The sequence below is a fragment of the Myiozetetes cayanensis genome, unplaced genomic scaffold (genome assembly GCF_022539395.1).
Source record: "Myiozetetes cayanensis isolate MyiCay16 unplaced genomic scaffold, myiCay2020 scf17, whole genome shotgun sequence".
NCBI classification, from domain to species: domain Eukaryota; kingdom Metazoa; phylum Chordata; class Aves; order Passeriformes; family Tyrannidae; genus Myiozetetes; species Myiozetetes cayanensis.
In genome coordinates, this window is record NW_026087378.1 from 3,334,728 (window position 1) to 3,356,178 (window position 21,451).

Genomic DNA, 21,451 nt, shown 5'->3' on the forward strand with positions numbered 1-21,451 from the left:
TGTGACAAGGAGGAGTTTATAATGCCACAGTTCGGTGCCTTCATAATTTATTCTCTCTGATTTTATGCTCTTTTAGTCTCCTGCTCAACCATCCACTAACAAGCAGTGATATTAGCCAATAAATCAAAGACATCTGCTTGTCACCACCAGATGCTTGGTCACATTGCAGCCGATTATGAGACATACAAAAGGACAATTTCATGTAGAGAGCTCTGTGGAGGTGTTCCACTGATATTCTGTTTGATAGGAGACCAGCGTGAGGTGAATGTAGTATAACTCAGTAACTTTTATGCCTCCTGGCAATGGAAAAGAAAGCTGAAATAAAACTGGGAAGTAAATTAGGACCTCACCTTTATGACTGTGTAATTTTGATCCTGCATCTATTCCTGAAGTACACTGACACAAGTTAGCATAAAAATAAATTTTTTCATTTGTCCATCTTGCATTGAGCTGGGCACAGAAAAAGCAGCTACTTTAATTTTCACAAAGGACAGAAGAGGTGCTTAATATCAATTGTTACAAAGTGCATCAATTTTTCATGTGCCAGTCTTGCAAAAAAAATAATCCATTAGCCTTATCAGTCAAACGTACCACTAACATGCCCAGTGCAAAGACACTCTGATCTCTCTTTTTCTCCCTAATTTATTATAACAAACACCATTAATGGTAAGACCCAGGGACTATTCTGCAGAATGGAAGAAGAGAGGAGAGCAAAACTCTTGCAGCAATGCTGCTCTAGTTTCTTTTCAAAATTAAACACTTTACTCCAATCCTGTATCGTGAAGCTGACAAAATATTATGCATTATTCCAATGTGCTATAAATAAAATCCATAGGAAAAGCAAACAGTTTGCCAACCATTTCTGTATAGTTGGTAACAGTTCTAAAAGGAAGTGCAGCATTTGCTGATTGCTCTCCAAAGAGGAATCCCTCTCCAAAATCTACAGGGCTGCATGGCTTTATATTGCTGGGTCACCAGCTGAAAGGACATTCAGCCTGGTTTTCTATACATCATCATGCTTCTTTTTAGTAGGTTCAATCTTTATAACGTTTAATCTTTATAAGTTACCTATCTTTTCTCAGACACACACAGTGGGGATGTTACCAGGGTGTCACCACACTGGTACTTTTTACTCACTCGTTCTCATATTTTAAAACATCAGTAGCTTTAAAGGAGGACATATACAAGTACTGATCAGACAGGTTCAGCTTTACAGTCCTCTCTTGTATTCTGGTTTAATTTCTGCCCCTGCAAATCTCAGGTTTGAATGTCTGAGAATTTCCTTTGCTGAACATGGATTCAGCCTCAGGCCATCCCAGTTCTGAGCAGTACAGTCGGGAGGACAATGACATCTAGAAGACAATTTGGGATCCTAACACAACAAGTCCAACCAGCAGCTGCCATTCAGCTAATTGGGACATTAACTACCACACCATTCAGTGACTAGAAAATGTGAGCATATGAAAGAAGTGGTATTAATATATATACATTTTCAATATTCTAATGAATCATGTTTTAACCACAGCTCCAGCCAGAAGCAGCTCATAGTGAAATGACAGCTTAATCAGCAGCATGGCATCAATTCTCACTAGAGCAACACTAGACAAAAAAAGTCTGTTCGATTTCCTGGTAGTAAATGATTGACATGTACCTTTTGTTTTAAGAAGCACTTACCTATGGCAGCTATCTTCCTATCTCATTGCCTGCTGCAGATTCACAGGTCAAGCCAAATGACCTGTAAGAAGAGAAGATCAAAATTATGCACAGGCATAATATCAGGAAGAAAAAGCAATAGTGTGCTTGACTGTTTTACAGAAAGAAAAGCAGATAGTACAGAAACTGCCATGGACCAGCTTCAGGTTTGATAAGTCATCTGGTACAATCCCCAGATTTGAGATCTGATCTATTCTGCCCTGTTTTACATGAGTGAAATTTTACAGAGCTCCCACATTAACAATGAGGCCCAAATACTATTTTTTTAATCTAGTTTTTCTAAAAGATTCGAGGAATGTTAGAGAAGCACCAGGAATTATGCTCTATGTCCTATTAGGATCATGGTGTTTGGAGCACATAAAAGAACAACTTTCCATTAAACTCCTGCTACGTTCATTAGAGGACAAGGAAAGCAGACCTCCCATCAAGCATTCCCCAAATGCAGCTCCCCTGGCACAGCCCCTCTCAAAAATGAAAAGACTTCCTTCTGCTATTGCAGTTACAGCCTGCAAGTTACTTTTTGATTTCCAAATATAATCCTGGGCATATTCATCTAGAGATACTTAGATTGAAAACTGCAGTTAACAGCTGATAGTCCAACATCTACATTCTTCTCTCCCTTCGACCACATTAGACAAGTACCTCACTTGCACTGAATTCAAAATTCAAAACATTTAAATCATTTAAAACATGAACACATCCACTCCTCTTTTTCTTGAAAACAGTTGTCAGAGGAATTGTCAGGAAAGCATTCAGAGTATAAAGCTCAGTCCATAATATAATGCAAGATTCAAAATAATGAGTTAGTTTTAATATGGCTGATCAATTTTGATGCTTTAACAGTCACAAAGCAAAAAACTTCGGAAGTAGTGTCAAAACAACGGTGATTACTGTTGGTAAGATGGAAGCTAATATAGAAGTAAACACTAATAGACAGCACCAGTGCAATATATATTATATAGATATAAAAAAAAGATGGTCTAAAGAGTGAAAGGATTAGACACCTACAGAATGGGATAAGTATCCATCAACTTGTTCTGAAAAATGAGAATATTTCTCAAGTATCTTGTTCCTAAAGCCTGAGATGTACACTCCAAACTGCCCCCAGGGCGGGAGAATTATGTCCTTATAAACCTTGGACTTCTGTTAAGATGAGGTTGGATGTCAATTCTCTCACAAACTATGGAGAGCAGTTCCCTGCTATACCCAAACAAGATGCCATAACTGTCCCATATTAGAACCTACTCCTGGTTATACTGACACGAAACTCAGCAAAGTACATTCAGTGGAGTATCCTGGGAGGCAAACTAGGGATACTCCTGAAATGTGGGGTTTATTTATGGCTTTCTAAATTACAGGTATCCATCAAACATAAGTTTTCATGAGGATTTTTGCCAGAGAATATTTTGGGAAACTCTTCTCACTGTTTCTTAAGTCACTCTTGTTTTCTGAAGATGTGCTTTTCAGAATTAAGAGCTGATGTAGACATTTATCTAGAAAATGTTTATAAAAATCTTGGGTTTATTTCTCTCAGTATGTCCAACAGCTCCATCAGTAGTTTGAGCACAGTCTTTCCAAAATAATTATTTTCCACCCATTTTCAGCATTTTTTCAAAAGTACTAGGAGTCTCCTTTGAGAAAAGAAACAAGAATGATTTTATTTTTATTCTTGTTTACTGAAATTAAGAGCCCTTTCATAAAGATAAAAAGCTCCTTTGAAAAGTCTAGTTCTCCACATAAAACCTTTCAATATGCTTGCTTATGAAGTACATGAATTGTTTCCATGATCTCCATGGGACGGCAGATATATTTAAAGTCAATCATCTGCACAAGTCATTAAGTGACAAGAGCCAGCATCAAATGAGAACTGTGACAAAGGTCTCTTTTTTTCATCGTGGTCTGGGATTTCCACTGCTATGCTGGGTTAAAAAAAAGCTAAAGTGTGCTTCAGAGAACCTCAGTTATAGCTTTTACAGCAAGCACTGCTTAAAATTCTGATGTCATTTGTAAGCAAAGCACTTGGAATTAAATATGATCCATTAAGGTAATAGTAGAGTTCAGCGTGGGTTATTTTAATAGGTCCTGATAGCCTGAACATTAGTCTTTAAGTAGGCAACCAGTTGTGCAGGTTTCAATTGATCTATTTATGTTTGAGCTTAAGCATGTGGCCAAAGTGGCTGCAAGATCTGCAAAGGCTGAAGAATTAACTGAAAAGAAGACATGAAAGGAGGGGATTCATGATGAACACCTCCTGCTACTGCATGGTGGGTGACTGCCAATAATTAGAGACAAAAGATGGGATTCTGTGATGTTAAAACAGAGACCAAATAAGGTTATTGTTAAATAAATCAGAGGAGTGAGGTGATTTAATGGCTTTTTAATGATCCTAATGTTTTCAATTCTAATGATTCTTTTTACATCAGCTTTAATCATTTTAGGAGACTGAAAAATGTCTGCATTAGTTTGGTTTTCTGTTCAATATGTCCCCACAAGCCATTACGGAGGGGTGGCTAACAGGAGTCAACTTTCATAAGTGGAAGCCCAGACAATGGAATAACTGCTAAATTTATTTGGGAAAATGATACATTAGCTATCAGTACAGTAAACCATAACTTTTTTTAAAAGTTCAATGGAAACATTTCACTGCAGTCCAGGAGTTAAATGTTGTATACTAATTAATACTGTGAATTGAATTGTCTTTTCAGTATTATTTAATGTAAGTAACTTCAGGCATTAGAAGTGAATATGACTTGTTTCATCTTTTAAAATTGGCACATAAGGTAACTTCAAGTCATGCAAGAAATCTTTCAGAACAGACCACCTGCAGGACCTCTCCCTTCCAGGCAGCTTTAGTAGTTTTGCTCAAAGCCTGGTTTCCCCTCCAGGGAAGTGCTGCTGTGCCAGAGAGTGGAGTGCAACCACGGAGCTGGGGACACACCGGGACAAAAGGCAGGGGGAGGAGATACACTATGAACTGCCCCAGCAGTTTGGTTTGGGTGTCTGCCCAAAGAAAGGCTGTTGGGTTTGGTGGTGGCACTGAAGGCTCAGGTGCCTCCCTGGGGCAGCAGAGCACACGCTCATTCCAGTGGCTATTCCATGAGAGTCCATCTCCATGGCTTGGCTCCAGACAGTGACATTTTCATTCCTCATGGCACAAGCACTTAGGACTCTCCTACAGCTCTGTGGAATGCACTGATACAAGATTGAGCTCTGCTTTACGTTATTGTTGGAAAAATGGTTTAAGTTCCTAGTTATATCAACTGTAGCATTACTTTCTGTACCTTTCCTCTCAGGCAAAAAGAAATTTCAATCCCTAAGGAATTTAAATTCTGCTCTCAGGTAAAGGAATCTTGCACTTATATTTGACTCAAACCAGTAACAAAACAAACTATTTCTCCCAAAGGCTCCATTCTGAATGTCTCATGTATTGAATCCTCACTTAAAGCTGGGGTATGTTTCAGTTAGGGCAGCAGCACCACATCAGACTATTACTGAGTTTCCAATTGTAACATTACAGAAATAATTGTTCACTATTATTATTATTATTACTATTGGTTAATTTGGACCTACTACAGAAACCAGACCCAAACCAAATTCAAGTCATGATGGTAAAAGAGCAAGGCTGAGGTGTGGAAGAAATAGTGGGAAAAGAAAGACCATCTCACTGCACACTGTGAGGCATTTCCAGCTCCTAAAATAACTTATAAAGCAAATACATAGTTACATTGGTCCAATTATTTTCTTTCTAGGAGAAATAAATACTGAAGATACCAGAATAGCTGTCCTAACTCCCTGCCTATGGTTACCTACCAAGCAGAGTAAGAAGGGAATTTCTATAATGCCAAAACAGATTTGAGGATACCAATATTAGGCTCACTTCTTTTCTTTCTGTTGATTTCTAGGTTTGGAGCTTTTAATGTTAGTGATTTCAAACTTCTCCAGCCATGCTGACACAGATCTCAAGTGTTCTCTTACTCCAGCCCAGAACTGTGGTTACATGACCTCAAGTATTGAAAGTTCCATAATAAAATAATGAATTGACAAATAGTAATGTTTGGGGGTGTTTTTTTGCTGGTAGCAGCAGTATTCTCAATCACTCCACTGGATGCTCTTCTGACAAGAAAATAATTGAGAAATTCTTGTCCTGAACATTGTCATGGAGTTTTATTCAATATGAATCCTCCTCCTTATATGCTCATATTATATTATTTTTAAAAAGCAGAAAAACATAGTTTAGACTGTTTCCATCTTCATAAGTATTCACTTATCAAAGTACCCCATCCACATCAGTCAAAAAGTTAACTAATACAGAAAACTTTAAGGAAAAAATTTAAGCCAACTAATATTTATGAACATACTTGGATACATCAGAATTAATATGTTTCTCTTTGGAGAATGCTTATGAATATTACAACATGCACACATTCATCCAACTGATAAAATTTAGAGTACAGCACATTAAATTCAGCTTTTACTGCCACTAAAAAATAATGCCACTGAAAAAATGCACTTCCAAGTAAACTGTGACCTCCCCCAAGCCAATTTTGGTGCAGTATTCAAAACCTAATTTCTTAGTAACAGGAAATAAAAAATAACAGCTGTCAGTATCCTGGTGAAAAATCCTAGGCTTTACTATGGAGAAATCAGTCTGAAAATTGCCAGCTGGAGGGATCAGGGAATGTGGACAGACAGCCCCTTATCAGCCTGACTGGAAGCAAAGAGGGCCCGGGGATGAAAAGGACAGTCTTCAAATGTGTGGAACAGCCTCAGGAAGAAATGTGGGAAGGAAATCAATCAGCCAGACTTATGGGAATCCCGGGCTTAGCAGAAATACTGAAGGAGCAGGATGAGGAAGATACAGGGGGAAGAATGGAAAAGGCAGATCTTATCCAGAGCAGTAAAGACTTGGCTGTCTGGAGCATCAGGGTGCAAGTGCAGACTGGCAGAGTTTTCAAAGAAAAGACCCTTTAGAAAGAGCAGAGCCCTCTGGACAGTAGGACTGCTATTAGCTGGTCCTCTCCTCTTCAGGGGAGTGATCACAAAGAGTTAATTTGAAACCAATTTTCTCACTCTGTTAAGATCCTTGAGGTGAGATGGTTTGCCCCCCAATCAGTTTTTGGTTGAGAAGACACATCCAACACTTAATTGTGGATTTAGAACTGGTCACAAAATTATATTAAAACTTGGAGATAACAACCAACTTCACGGGCTGAGACAATGCATTTTAATAGTTATGGCTTTATTCCAGTAATTGACTTGATAAGTAATTGGCTTTGATAATTTCTGCATTTCTCAGTTTCAAGAGTAACTATTTCCAAGAATCTAAACATGTGAAACATCCTATGTGTCCTCATGTTGAGTTTTAAACTGCTAGTAGAAGTAAAACAGAAAACAAGCAAACAATAAAAACCAACCAACACCCCTGGCATGGTCTTGCAAAATAGTTTATACCTTTTATAAGCCAAAAGAACTAAAGAATAATTACAAAGAAAACTATTTTGACCTATACTGTTAATGTCTTGAAAAATTGTGACATCTCTAGCTATAATTATTCTTAGCTTTTACTAACAGAAATCCCTGGGACCTGTACACTCTTTTTATCTTACATGTTATCCCAGATACTTCTTTTTGTAGTGAAAATCAGAAAGCATCATCTTCATGGTTCTGTATTGCCCCAAATCTTCAGTGATTTGCTGATATTCACCAATATCTTTGGGCACCTTTGGTATTATTTGAGTACTGCATACATCTTCTTTCTTTTTTTTGCAGGAAGGAAATACAAATGTAGTGTTCCTAAGATGATATTTGTGTAAGTATTCTTGTTCATCTAAGTGCTATCTGAGTTGCTAAAACCACAGCCAAGTTAAAATAGACAATTCTCCATCTGCTTTTGATGCAGTAATATCTCATTTCTGAGGATACAGAAGGTATAGGAAGCTAATAGCTTATTTACGTGATGATTTTGAATATTTGAATACACACTACATCTCTGAAAGAAGGGAATAAACACATTCTGGGCAAATGCCTCAACAAATTAAACTGTAGTGAAGAAACTGGCTCACATTTTAACAAGAATGGTCATAAAACACAGACCTGAGAAATTAATGTAGTTCCTGACAACTCTGCAAGGGAATTTCTCTCAGGTACTGAAAAGAAACAGGCTTGTTCTAGCCCTAATGTCCAAATGCATCATCATCTTTTTTACAAGCTTATGAAACCTCCAGTCAGGTTTCTTCTGGAAACCGTTTCATGCCAAGACAAATAATGACAGGTAAAAAGAAAAACTTAAAGGTGAGTGGCAGTAAATTGCCTTTAATTTCAAGTATAGTTACATAGATCTGCTATCTACATGTGCTGAAAGCAGGCATCAGCCAATATAATTACAGCCTCAAATGTAGATACTCAGGTAATGCTCTCATTGAACTACTGAACCCAGACACATTTGCATTTTTCATGCAGTGGTTTCTCCCCTATTTACGTGGCATTACACTGCTTAGTCTGCTTTAACATTTATTGCTTTGTTTGCAAAATTTCTTAACCCAAATCGCTTGGTTTAGTGCCATAAATGGAATTGTTTTACAGGAGTATACTGCAGGATCTATACTGGGAAAAATAATACGTAATTATGTTGTCCCCAGAGCTCTTAACCCACCAGATCAGTTTTGAAAAGAGTCGCCTGAGTAGCCCAAAATTCGCATTCTGTATTTACTAGTATTAACTTAAAATATGTTATTCTGCAAACAATCCTGGCTATAAACTCTGTCAGATTAAGTCTTTCTGAAAAGGAATCCCAAATAGGTAACAAACCAAATCCTGTTTTATTTCATTATTCCTTTGTACTTAACACTGGCAGCTTTTTAACACAGGGTGATACAAGTAATAGTTCCTTCCTGGTGGGACAAAAAACCAAGAGTACTCAAAAATTGCTGGGGTTACACCATTCTGACAGGCCTCTTGATCCCAAATAAGAAGTAATATTTATTACAGGACAGTTTCTCTTACTTTCTACCGAAACACACCCCCTGTGAGTACAGGAGTGCTCGTATGAAGGTGTGCAAGTGTGCCTGGTACGCATGGAAATGAACTTGCTGGGTCCAAATGTGAGTATGTGGGAATCGTTCCATGGACTCTTACAGATGGAGTCCAAATATCTTGAGGTGTCTACATATCTGCAAATAACTAAAAAGAAGAAACCTAGATGCAAACACAACTGCTCCCACAAGGACGCTCGTGTATGCAGCTTTGGTTTCCTACACCAGAAAAGAGCAGCTGAGCAGTTACAGGTACAGCAGATTTCCCAGTATCCTATTTCATCCCCCACCACTGCAACACCATTGACCTACCCCTCATACACTCCACACAGGAAGCCAAGCCAAGTCCTCAAAACGATTTTGCTAATGCACTAAGGTCTCATAATCTGTGAAATGCAATCACCTCATCAATCATTCACCATCATTATTTTTTATATCTCCTATAGAAGGAAAGGAAAGGGTAGATTACAAAACTATATACCCCTCCTTTTTTCTGCCTAGTACAGCATTAACAAGCACTAACAAACGGCACAGCAGCATCTCCCAAACTAGGGACACAAGTGCAGTGATAAGCCACATAAAATATTCATAACCGGAACTTTAGATGTCGGCAGATGCACAACAGCAGCACACAAGCTTTGTCAGGAATCGTTGGGAGATTGAAAGTATACTTAAAGGATTTATTAAAGCAATCAGAAGAGGCCTGTACTCAGTCACCATGATTGCAAGGAGTTTATGGCCATGTGTTTAATCTCCTTGCTCTGTAACAGATAAGTTATGCTTTCTTGTGATTTGTGCACAAAGAGTTTTTTCAATCTTTTCTAGCACTATAAAGAGCAGAAGTACCATTTCTGCCTTACTAAGAGAAGCATTAATAGGAATGCTAGCAGCAAGATGGAACAGGTAATAAATATGGGGGTTTAACATTATAAAGATTTATACTACACAGAATATAGTCCTAGATTATAAGACAACATTATTATCTTTTGTTATATGCAATTATAGGGAAAATCCTTTGATGACAGGGATGTCCTTTTGCAGCATTATATTGAGGGAGACCTGAGTTCAGCAAAAAAGCTGGGAGTATGTAAACAATCTGAAACAGTTGTCTTAATAGTAATTAACCAAACAGAACACCAGGAACAACAGAAATTGTTAACACATGTCATGAAAAAACAAGTTTGTTTCTAAGGTCAACTAGCACACAGGAAAAATTACTGAAGGGAAAGGAAAAACAATTGCTAATTGAAACAAAAGAACAGAAGTAGGCAACTACACCAGAACTTCTGTGTACACATATACAGAGAGCTTACATTTATGCAAATAAAAACTGCCATTATCTCTACAAGATGGTCGACTATATTCTCATTTTGACACTGACCATTATAAGCTCTGAATAGCTGAGCTTGTTAGCATAACCAAAAAGATGGAAGAATACACTTTTTTTCCTCCTATTTTGACTTGCTGCCTACAGCTTCTTGTAGTTTGCACTGACCTTTCTTTAAGGAAGCCTTAGAAACATTAGCTGTGCTCTGGAGCTCTTCAAAATACTTCACATGCAGAACAGAGCTGACAGACCTTGGCTTCCCTGCTGAGTTTGCAAGAACTACTGAAAAACTCTTCCTTATTTTGGATCATTTTTCTCTTCAAAAAAAAATATCAGTGTGAACACAGGCAGCTTTAAAGAGTTTTAGGGTAGAGAAGGAAAAGCATTGCTGCATCTTAAAGGCAAAATGACATGGAATGCAGGATTCGTTACTGTTATCACCTTGTTTCTTTTTTACTTAATCTTGCAGACTTTCCCATCATCGTTGGAAATTGTTAAAAAAATTTCCTTCATTTTAATTTACAAATGTGCATGAGTGTTGCATGCTTAGCATAAGAGAAGGGATCTCCTCACCCATGGAAGAACTCTTCAGCAGATGCTCTTAGAGATGACATTGTTTTTGTCCACTGCTTTTGGTCAGAACAGAGACAGACAAAATAAATTTAAGTGCCTAAACATATTCTGGGGACTTTTTCCTCATCCCATACTCTTCATCCCAGTTTAATCTTAATCTCATCAGATCACATGAGTTGCCAAAAGTGGATTTAGCATTCTCCTTTCACTCCCATCTTACTGAGCTGCACCTTTGCTATAACACAAAGGAAGAAAAGTCTACTGGCTGATCAAGGGAGGGTGTCACACACCTGCTGAATTGGGCACTTCTCCAAAACCAGTTCTTACACAGATTTCTTACCTTTTTCTATGAAGATTTTACATGTGGAATAAATACTTCCATACAGACCAATTATAAATATTTCACTATAAATACTACACATTAGTTCTAAATTCTGTAACAAGCCTGAAATTTCCCTAGGCATTTAATACCATAAGAAAATCAAAGCAATTCTTCTGAAAAAATTAAAGAACATAGTCATTACCTGTATCCTCCTGCATTTCTGTTCATACCTCTTCATTCACACTAAAACTCACTCTGCTAAGCTATTTTGCAATGCAGCATTTCTTCTTCTATAACAAAATATTAGAACTAAGAACTCAGTGGGACCTTTCTTCCCCTGCTGACCTCGAGATGTTATGGTGTGTTCAGTACATGTGATGCACATGAGTATGACACATGCATAGCTATTTCCTGTTCCTTTTATCAGAAACAGAACCATAGCTTGCCTTCCCATTTCTATTGTCTTATGGAACAAAAAAAATCTCTAAGAAATTCCAAGATCTTAGCAACCAAGACGTAGCATTTACTTTACATCCTGCTCCAACACCAAAAGAACGCCCAGTGCACAGAGGAGGATGAAGACACAAAATTGTGGTTTGGGAAAGCTTACAGTTTTGTTACAGCTGCACAAATATCCCCAGTTTCTAATCCTGTAGTGCAGATCTGTTCTTCTGGTTTGTCTGGAATTCAAAACCCATAATTTTGCTCTAAACTTTGAAATAGAATAAAACAAATGGAAAGAGCAAGTCAGACACAGTCCAAGAATTTCACAACCTCCTTCTCAATGTCAAAATCAATCAAGATTTGCAAAATTTGTTGCAAATGAAAATACACATAGCTGCTCTCCAGAGTTCTTGCACTAACAAAACCCAGTTCCCCACCTAGTAATCTTCTAATAACAAATACACAAATGAAACTCCAGTCACTTTTAGCCCACACCTAATGAATCCATAACTGTACATCCTTCAGGGAACTTAAAAGATTAGTAAAGCTGAAGGGGTTAAACTGTGTCATAGAGATCATTTTCACATGTTCAGGAAAACCTCAACCTCTTTTGTGTTTTAACTGTAGCCCATATTAAAAGCTTTTATTTCAAATCAGAACTCCATACCTAACAGAGAGATTGTTATATGAAGACAAGTTTTCATGCTAAATGAATAATAAATTATAGGTTATGTGTCTCTTTGATTTTACAGGATGCATAATTTACAACAATAAATAATTAACATATCAAAGGATTCTAATTTAACTGATGCCTTCAGCATCAGCACAGTCAAAGTACAAAACCTTCTGTTTGGTGCTAAAAATCCATTTTTGTGATGGAGATGAGTTGTTGTATATAAGTAGTTATTATGTTTTCCAATAGGTAATTTTTGTTTATCACTTAAATGTATTAATAAATACCAGAAAGTTCAGTTTCTGACATACGATCTGGAATCATACTACATCAGAGGACGGAAAGCAGGCATAATTAGCACTATGCTGTTATAAACAGTATTTCAGCCAGAAATACTTAATGCAAGGTTTATTTTTAAGCGGTATTAAGTTTTTCATTGGATGCCTGTAAAGACAGCTTATGGTCCTAGGAAAAAGATTTGTCATAGCAAATAGCTCATTTCTAGGTAAAAAAAAACTAGTACTATTTCTCTTTGGAAAATAATAGACATTAAATTTATCTTAGTACTTGTGTTCTTTAATTAGAGTAACATCTATGGCTATACCAAAATTCCTCGTAACAGGCAAGATCAACAATGACTTAAAAGCACATTTTTCTCACTATCCCAAAACTGGGCAGCTGATTAGAGCAATGTGCAGGCAAGTAATTCCTCTTGCTCAAGTGATGCTGCTCCACAACGGGTGATACAGACATTTCTGTGGAGGAGGCCAGGCTGGACCACAGCTGGGGATTATTGACTGCTGGGATAAACCCCTGCAACAGCTCCAGTGCTGTGCAAGGAAAGCAGCCTGAGGGCAGCCCTTCTCAGAAAGCCCCCATGGGCTGTAAAGCAGGACTTGAGCCCACATCACCCCTGGAAGCAGAATGGACTGAAGAAACACTTGGGACTTACAGAATAGCTCCACCCTACATCAGTGAGAGGATCCATAAATTAACCTCTAGCACGCACAAAGAAACTGTTTTTTCCTCAAGGACTTCATGATCAGGTCATGATCCTGCAACTGGACTGTTGTGAGTGCAGCTTCTGGTTATACAGAGGGTCACTGTTATCAGGCTGAGCCTATTTTCGGGTTTGCTTCCTTAGGGGTGGGGTGGGGATATCTCCTTCAGCTGGGGTCCATCACTGCAGGGCAGGCCTGTGCCTTTCCACCATCCTGACTGTCCCTCTCTGCTCTTGCACAATTCCAGCTGTATCACATCTCTGTGCCCCTTTGCACCCATCTCTCCAGGCACTGTCATTTAAAGCAGACACGTGCCCAGCAATGCTCTCTAAGAGTGGGATAGAGCCTCCAGCCCACAGCAGCCTCCAGACCCTTCTGCTTGGGAACTTCTCAGTGCAGACTTGAGAATTTCTCAGCCAATATCCATCAAGAGCTGAGAGACCTACATTTTTCATCACATACAGAGGAAAATGTGACTGAATAGTTGGAGTCCTGCATTTGTCAAAGTCCTTGATGTTGAATATCAGCTTCTGTGAGGTCGCAGGAACCATAAAAATTGCGCAAAATATTGGAAAGAAAAATCCGTAGTACCATATTTTAAATATATATGTGCACACATCCACAATTTGTAAAAAGCATTTGTATCAGAATTCAGAAGGCTACCTCATAAAAGCATTTGATTTCTTTTCTTGGAGTATGTTTTGTGTTTGGAATGAAAAGCGCTGGTCAGCTGCAAATGGCAGTCAGGCTGTGGGCTGAGAGAAGACAAATGAAACAAGTGGTGCAATTAGAAAAGACAGATATAATTTTCATGCCCAGAAAAATAAATAAAATATTTTACGTTGATGCCAATGGACCAAAGATTGCATCGAAATTGTTTGCATGGAGAGACCCTTAATTACAGCTATGTTAAGGAAAGCATCTCTGCAGCCCAGATGTAATCACATGGAGCATTATGAAATACAGCTTAAAGAAGGAAAGTTAAAAGGTTGCCATCTAGCAAAAACTAATTAGTGGCTATTTATGATCAAGTTTATTTTCTAACACACAAGATATTTCAGTGTGTCTTTTTTGTCCCTCACTTTCATTTTCTGCACAATACTACTGATTTAGACCAAAATAGAAAGGAAAAGTATATTGAGGGTTAGAGAAAATGTGTATTTCCTGAGAGGATCCTATCAAATATCTGGATCATGAAAACATACCCTTATTGGAGATTTATGGTTCAAGGTGTTCATAGTTGGATCAGAAATCAGTCTGGTGTTTTTCAGAGGTCCTTTAGCTACTTTCATACACAGAAAATAAAAACAGAGTCTATTGCACAGCTTAATAGCGAGAATTAATTTAAAGGGAATGAAAATTACTTTTGCACATTTCCTGAGAAAAGTCTGCACTAACATAAGCTCATGTCCGTCTAACTGAAGGTGGGAATTGTCTTGAGTTTCTCCCACTAAGTTTACCACTGGTAGCATCCTGTGGCCAGTTGCAAATTGGGACACTTGTACAGATAAAGTGAAAATCAGATGCTAAGGTGTAAATTTCAATAAACTCTGCCATTTCATAATCCTGTTGGCAGAAAAAGTGACACTTGTCTTGTTAATATTGTTACATCGACTTTATAAAACACAATTTCCGTTGACTGACTGACAGCTCTGATCACTAAACACTATTTGATTTTTCTGCTCCCAAAATGGGTATGGTTTGTCAATAGCATGAATGAAGATTACCAAAGGGCTGTGTTAAAATGTCTCAGATTGGCTCCAGAATTATAATTTGTTTTCTCCTTTAAACACACACTCCTCCTGACTTTACTACATGTATTTAAAAAGTTGAAAATTTGCACCATTATAGCAGGACAAACACTTCTCACCCTAATGAGCCAATTCCTCAGGCAAATATTTCAATAAATCAAAATTAAGAGGGACTTGAAAATCCCAATCTGATCATTTTTTTGCAGTTATTTACACCTGCATATTTAATTCATGTTTAAGAATAAGGGGTCATTAAGCACTTTGTATCTGTATAACCAGAGGTACACACCAATTATGCACTTGCTTTACCCCAGCTCTAATGGCTGAGCAGCAGCTGGTTGACAGGCTCAGGTAGCAACACAATTTGGCCTTGTAGTAAAAAGGATTAATCAGGACATAAGCAGCACTCAGGTTCTGACAGGAGTCCTAAAGAAATTTGAAAACACACTTTAAACACCAGCATTCAAAGCAAGCTGAGGAGGCGTGCATGTCTTTGGACCCTGCCAGAGTGCAGACAGCAGAACATCAGATATTCTTCAATGAAGATTTTTTTTTTTTTTTTTTTTTAGTGACCTGTAATTTGGTACAATTCTTTTTGCTTTAATGGAATCAGTTCTGATGCCTGAAATCTCAGCAACTGAGTGAACCCACTTGGCTATTTCAGCGAGTTTCCCTCAGCTGAAATGACAGCTCGGAGCACTCAGCATGCCCTTTATCTTTAAAGATTCTTATTTTTCTACCATTTCACAGCAAGCTGTTCTGATGAATAGTGCAATTAACCTTTCCATTATTAAAACAATTAATTGCAAAAATTAAAGACATGACAGGGGCTAAATACTAATGCATAAATTATCAGGTTCAGGAATTGTAATTATTAATCTATGTACACTAATTGTGAAATAAACAAAGAGGACAAATTGTAATCAGAAGTCAGTGCTAGAATTGATGGTCATTTGTTTTTCCTGTGAAAAGAGAAATACACCATTTTACCCTTGACATACAGAATTAATCATACCAAACCTTAAACTAGAGTATTTTTTCTCTTGTGAATGATTTAGAATCTGAATATAACTAAAGTTTAGTCTTGTTTCTACAGTAGTGTAAGTTTACATCAAAGAAATTTACATTTCAATGTAAAAATATCTGTCTAAGCTATGCCAGCAGTGAACCTCTACATTTTCATCTCATGTAGCTATAACTTGACTAAGCATTGTGGAATTCTTAGAACAGGGTGATACTACAATGTTGAGAGATACAACATAAAGAAGATATGCTGAGCAGACACAGGGCTATATAACTGTTGAAGATTAACAGCACCACTGAAGTATTTCACTTATGGGAGAAGTACCTGCCTCATAAACATGCACAAAACTGGGCTGCCGAAGGGTAGGATTGCTGGGGAACCAACACGGACACACCTCGTCAATAAATGACTTTTTATTTCCTACGGAAAGTGTCAACATTTCAGCAGTTTTGTAATTTTTCACCTTAAAGACAGTCAGGGATGTAGCTATGAAGATTCTAAATTTATCCCACTGCTTTGTGCCAGAAATAATGGAAAGAACATCCAACTTGAATCCTCTGTTGTTTACTGCCCTCTAGCAGTTTTCCCATCTCCTTGTCCTCCTTCTCCCCCCAGTGCCACTAAAAATACACTCTTCCTGAGAGCAGGACCACCTTCCTCTGGGTCACTGCCTTAAAAGCTGTGATGTTGCCACAGCAGGATTCAAACAGCTGAGCAATGGTCTCATGAGATAAGTGATGTTAGAACATCGACTGCTTTCACTTAAGCCTGACAATTGCTTCCTTCCTTCTACACTGTTCCTAACAGGCTGCATATAACAAGTTTCAAATGGTTTTATCAATTAAATAAAAACAAACTAAACCAAAACCAAACAAATCATAATAAATAAAAAAAAAATTAAAAAAAAAAGCCACACCAAAGCTCCACCATGTAAAGGCACAGTCACAAAAAACTAGCAAAGTAGTTGTCCCTATAAAGTATCTGTGCAGTACCTAATGCAGAAATGGCAGATCTATGAGATTCAAAAGTTGGATAATGATGATGTTAAAACCCACAATGCCAGAGACCTGGAACACTAGAATAAAAGCTTCAGAGAACAATCAGTGTGTTGAAGGAAGGATATTTTGATTTGAGAAGACCACCCTCTCACAGATCTGGAAAGAAAAGACTTGTCCCCTTTAAACCTGGTCCTACTTCACATAATACTTATTTTTGCCTCTGATACCACACCCAGCTCCAATGTCAATGACCAGATTACTTGTATTCACTGAAACCTTTAGATATTAGATAGTTCACCAAATTTTTCAACAAGTGCCTGTGCAGTGCCACTTAGTGCCTTCAAATTTATAATTACTGCACAGCATGAAGCAGAAAAATAGAGGTCTTCCAGTTAATTCTAAATAAATTAAAAAAAAAAATCTATCTAGGTTTTTCTTGACCTGTGCATTATTTGATAAGGGGTTAAAGTCCTTCAGAACATCTTTCATAAGACATCTTTGCCCTTGCAGCTCAAACAAGTTGGGGTGTCCTGTGCAACGTGATATTTAACTTGGTTACAAGGTATTGCACAAACCACTGTACATTGCTAAAAGATTTCTTTTTTTACAGTGTTATGTTCCACCTACCCTTAGTTTCATTCTTATCCTGTCTAGGATCCTACATCCTACCCCATGCACTGGAAATGATGCTGCAGTAAAGAAGGTGAAAGACAGAATGACATGAGGAGCAGCTGTGTGTGCCTCAATTCAGGACAATGATGCAGTCAGCTTTACTCCAATTTCTGGTTTTGATCTTGTATTTAAAAACCTTATTTCACAACTACCATGATTTTTAGCAGCAATACCAGTTGATGAGAAAATTATTCAAATCCTCAGTCTCTTAATAAGTGTCAAGAAACAGGTGGCCATGTGGGGCAGCTTCCTGATAGGGCAGCACAACTATAGCAACCAACAGTAAGAAAAATCTACTCAGCCTTTAGAATGCAGTGGATGGAACCAGTAAATGGCATTATTTTTATAATCACCTTTTCACAAGGACAATATCCCAGAGAACATTAATTGACAATAAGTTCTCTATTAGGAAACCCAAGTTCTGGCAAATCCTCTTTCATATCTTCTCGTTCTTTTGATTGCTTTGTTGTCTGTACACCGTTAAAAATTTTACATTTATTCATGCCAAAGATAGAGCTAGAAAGGGCAATGGTACAGTACACATTCTGAAAACAGCTATATCACTCATAACAAGGTACAGCTTAGGCATATTCCCACAGTTAATTATAAATGTTTGTGCTCGAATGTCAGTGCAAGAAAACATAATCTTGTTATAATATAAAAAGTTATTATATAATGGCCTTTCCTAAAATACAGTTTACTAGAGCATGGCAGGTGGCAGACAGGAGCCTGAAAACTGTAACAAGCAATTACATTACAGAAATTTTTCCCTGCAGTTTCATTAGCTAAATTTCTTCCTATTTTAATCTGATCTTTTTAATAATGTGTCAGGACTGACACTCCAGTGGACATGAAACTCAGAATGGTCATGGCTGAATAAATGCATCTATTTAATTTTTCTCTTCAACTAGTTTTAAAAATTAATATATCTGATTGCTCAGGCTATTATATAAAATTTGTTGGATTTTGTGTATTACTAATAGGCACCTTCCTTGTGTTTCTGCTTGCTATTGCCTAAATGAGGTTTTTCTAATACTTGCTGATGGCTGATTAAAGAAATAATGAAACAGTGACAAAAGTCAATTCTGCACAGTTCCCATAAGGCTTCAAACAGATCTGGAGTTAAGCAAAAGGAAAGCTTCAGAATGGTTTCCAAACACAGTTTTGGGGTTCAGTTCATGTCCACACCACAAACCCACACATCCAGCAGCGTTCCCAACCCAAGGAAGCGGCCTAAGAGTATTGAGCAATTCAAGGTGTGCTCAGGAAAATAGATCAAATCATAATGGAACATAGGAACTACTACATCAAATAGTTAAATTCTAAAATATCCTCATGAAAACATCTTAAAGCTTTTTCAGTGTTTGGTGAGTTTCGTTGAGAGAACTAGAAAAAAAAAAGTTTAAATAAACAAAGCATCTCTCAAATTTTTTGAATTAATTTCTTTCTTTTAATTTTTGAACCATCTGTTCAATTTCCTAAATCCTGCATGCATTTTGTTTCTAAAGACACTTTTCAGTGGATCAAAATCTTTACATTTTTGATGGGGAAATAAAACTTCTGAAGGACCTATTTACCTTTTAGTGAAATAGTAGATCCATATTCAGCTATGTTGAAGAGAATGAAATTGCAGTATCATATGAGTGAATGGTGAAAAATCAACATCGTTTTACAGAATTTTATAAAGAAATACTGACAGAGACACTCCTGGCTGCTCAGAATTAGTTCTCTCACTGTTTGGGGTTGCAGCACTCAAGAGAATTAGTCGCTGGACAAGATGGATCAAACAAATGTCACAAGCTGAAGACTTGTTTAATTTGGAAAAAAGCATCCACCCATCACCTTTTACAGCCATGATGTAATATATACTTCCCTTGCATTGAAGTTTAGTGAATTCTCTTGTTTTCATGCAAGCATTTAGAAATAATTAACAGTGAACTATTTCATTTAAACCTCTCAAGAAGCATTTGAAATATGCAAATATTTTGTGTCCATGTGTTAATTGCACTGTGATCATGGGGTAACAGCTCACTATATAGAAGTGATATAGAAAGGAAAAAAGTTACAGTAGATTTACTGCAGCTACTCCACAATTCTTCCTTTACATTCCCAAAGTAGATCAGCTCCCCTGAGCTGTACAAGTTCCAGATAAGGAGGGACTAAAACTTTTAGATTTCACATTTGCGTACAATGCTTTTCAAATCGCTAAGCCTTGCCTAGAGACTTCAGTCACTTCAAACTCGCCCAGAACTCAAGTAAATTATGAGATTGAGGAGATTACAACTGTCATCTTTAACTTTTATGCTGGTAATAGATTCATATTTCAAATCTTGGTTATCTTTGCATACAGTTCAATGCTATATTGTCCTGCCACCTACTAATCAAGATTTGGGAAAAAGATGAATCTCCCAAAGTCAAACATATATTTCTTTCCTATCCCAGCAATACAGTTTATTCCAGTTAAGGAGCTGATGTCACTATAAAAACTTCAGTTTTTAAGGGGGTATTAAGGTTACCTATAAAATTTTGCCCTAGAACAAAACTTACTGTGCAAGGTTATTATGTCAGGAATCTTTTCTTCCCCTTCAAAGTGGTATGATTTGAAAAGCCATAAAACAAATGGTCTTTTGGAGATGACATTTCAGACAGTTCTTTTTCCCTGACTTCTTCCAAGTGAGAAACTTGGAATTCCATTTTTTTAATAATTCCCAGTCTTGACAATTCTACATCAGCACTCAAACCATTCCTGGGCTCATTCTTAACACAGTGACTAAGACTGCATGAAGATTAGTGAAAATGAAAAGTAAGAACAACAAATAAATAAAATGGAGCATTTCATTGACTCAGTTGAGTACATGCTCATTGCTAAGTTTCACTTGCTATGCTGTCTCCTTTCCCATGCTGCCAGACTCTAATTAGCTTTTTCCCTTCCTAGAACTCTGTTGTAGATCCCTGCTCTTTCCCTGCCCTTCCCATGCTCTCCACTGGGTGAGAAGAAGGGTTTTCTCTACGCTGAATTCAAGTGACTCAAACTGCATCCAAGTTCCCTGTGACAAGGCCAGAGAGACTGAAGGAGCAGCAGCTACAGCCCAGACCAGTCACGCAGTCCTTCCTCCCTGGGAAAGGAGTGCAAGGAATAAATCCTGATCAACCTCTCAGTCCTCAGTAGGCAAGGTTTTCCAAGTTCCTGCCTACCAGGCCATAGGGGAAGGGATTCTCACGTGGAAGAGGAAGCTCGTCACAATTGCAGCTCTTCCTGAATCAAAGTCAGGGACGGACAATTGAAGACATCAAAGCAAACAGAGGAGGAAAGGAGGAGTGTCTTCATCATCTCTTATGGTCATGATAATTACTCTGGGCTTTTGGGGACTTTGTTTTAGATGCATAATAAAGAAACAGAAAAACTCTTTTGAAAAGTTTTCAAAACCTCTGCTGCCCTGGCAACATCTGCTGAGAGCACTTGGAAAACAGACTCAAATCAGAATTGCACTTCTGATAGTTGATGAACTTGCCAGCTTTGAAAAGCCACCTGAGTAATGAACTCTTGCTTTCTAATTAATGCCTTCTGTTTTCCTCCCAGTAGAAAAGCAGGAACATTTTATGGCTTTTTTTTCAGCTTAAGTTCTTTCCTGAATAAACAAAAATATTTTCAACATTGAAAGTTTTGTTTTTTTTAATGAAACAAAGAGGAAGACTGGAGCTCATGGACATTTAATACTGCAACACTCATTCTAATCTGATCTACCAATAAATGCACCAACCAAACAAGAAAAAAACAGAACAATAAAGGCTTGACATCTTCCACTTGTTTTGTCCTATCCTAAGATTGTATAAAACAGGCTGTTCCTACGGCTTTGGAGAAATCAGCTTTACATGTGCTATCAGATTTTCCATTCTAAAAGTTAACACCTGCATTAACAGA

General features: G+C 37.6%; 1 long non-coding RNA gene across 1 annotated transcript in view; it reads right to left on the minus strand.

The window, feature by feature from the left end:
* Positions 1 to 1,695: 1,695 nt before the first annotated feature.
* Positions 1,696 to 21,451, minus strand: part of LOC126638278 (uncharacterized) — a 300,580-nt gene continuing 280,824 nt past the window's right edge. The window contains exon 5 of the long non-coding RNA XR_007628573.1: positions 1,696 to 1,735. This is a non-coding gene — a long non-coding RNA (uncharacterized LOC126638278). The remainder of the gene's footprint in view (positions 1,736 to 21,451) is intronic.